The sequence below is a fragment of the Halyomorpha halys genome, unplaced genomic scaffold (genome assembly GCF_000696795.3).
Source record: "Halyomorpha halys isolate HHAL.00 unplaced genomic scaffold, Hhal_1.1 Scaffold351.1, whole genome shotgun sequence".
In the NCBI taxonomy this organism is placed as follows: Eukaryota; Metazoa; Arthropoda; class Insecta; order Hemiptera; family Pentatomidae; genus Halyomorpha; species Halyomorpha halys.
This window is the reverse complement of record NW_027109375.1, coordinates 255,483-256,295: the sequence shown is the minus strand read 5'-3', so window position 1 is coordinate 256,295 and position 813 is coordinate 255,483. Positions and strand designations below refer to the sequence as shown.

Here is an 813-nt window from a genome sequence, read left to right as displayed (position 1 = left end):
ATATGCCAAATGAATAGGGATACAGAGGTATGTAAATTATATAATAGAAAAAGTAAGAATAAAGTAATTAATGTAAGTATACTTAAGCTGGTAACTTAGGAATATAAATTAAAAATAATAATGATAATAATAAAAGCCTAACGAACCCGAAGGTTCGATGCCGATACCACTAAACGCTCTCTGCATACATCCTTCCAGTGATGCCCCTCCAAACCCAATTCTATTAAATCTGTTTTAACGCAATCCTTCCATCTACGTTTTGGTCTACCCCTCGGACATTTACCCGTTGGTTCAGTGTTTATTAACATTTTAGGGATCTGCTCGTTACTAAGCCCTACAACCTTACATGTCCATCTTATATGCCGCAATGCTATAACTTGAATTATATTTACCGGGTGTAGGTCCCTTAATTCAGCGTTGTATAATCTTCTAAATTCTCCCATTAACTCATCCTTTTTCGGTCCGAATATTTTGCATAATTAAGAGAGATAGTTGATCGTGAATGACGTACGAGGAGAAGATGGTTGGGGGTGCGGTCATAGTGAAACACAAATAAGTTGGTGTAACCTATTTGAAACGTTGGCACAATGAAATAGGTTACACCAACTTATTTGTGTTTCCCTTTTGTTTAATACTTTATTTTCGAAAACCTTAAGGAGTTGTTCATCCCTTAGTGTAAGAGGCCACGTCTCACATCCATAAAGAACAGTGGGAAGGATAATAGTTTTGTAAATTCTAATTTTTAAGTTATTTTAATTAACTGGCATCCGAACCATTTTAATTATTAAGTTATTTTAAATTATAAATTAAAAA

The 813-nt window shown here is 34.1% G+C and overlaps 1 protein-coding gene across 1 annotated transcript in view; it reads left to right on the top strand.

Annotated features, from left to right (window-relative positions):
* Positions 1-813, top strand: part of RhoBTB (Rho-related BTB domain containing) — a 161,069-nt gene that overhangs the window by 96,394 nt on the left and 63,862 nt on the right. The gene's annotated exons all lie outside the window — the stretch shown is intronic.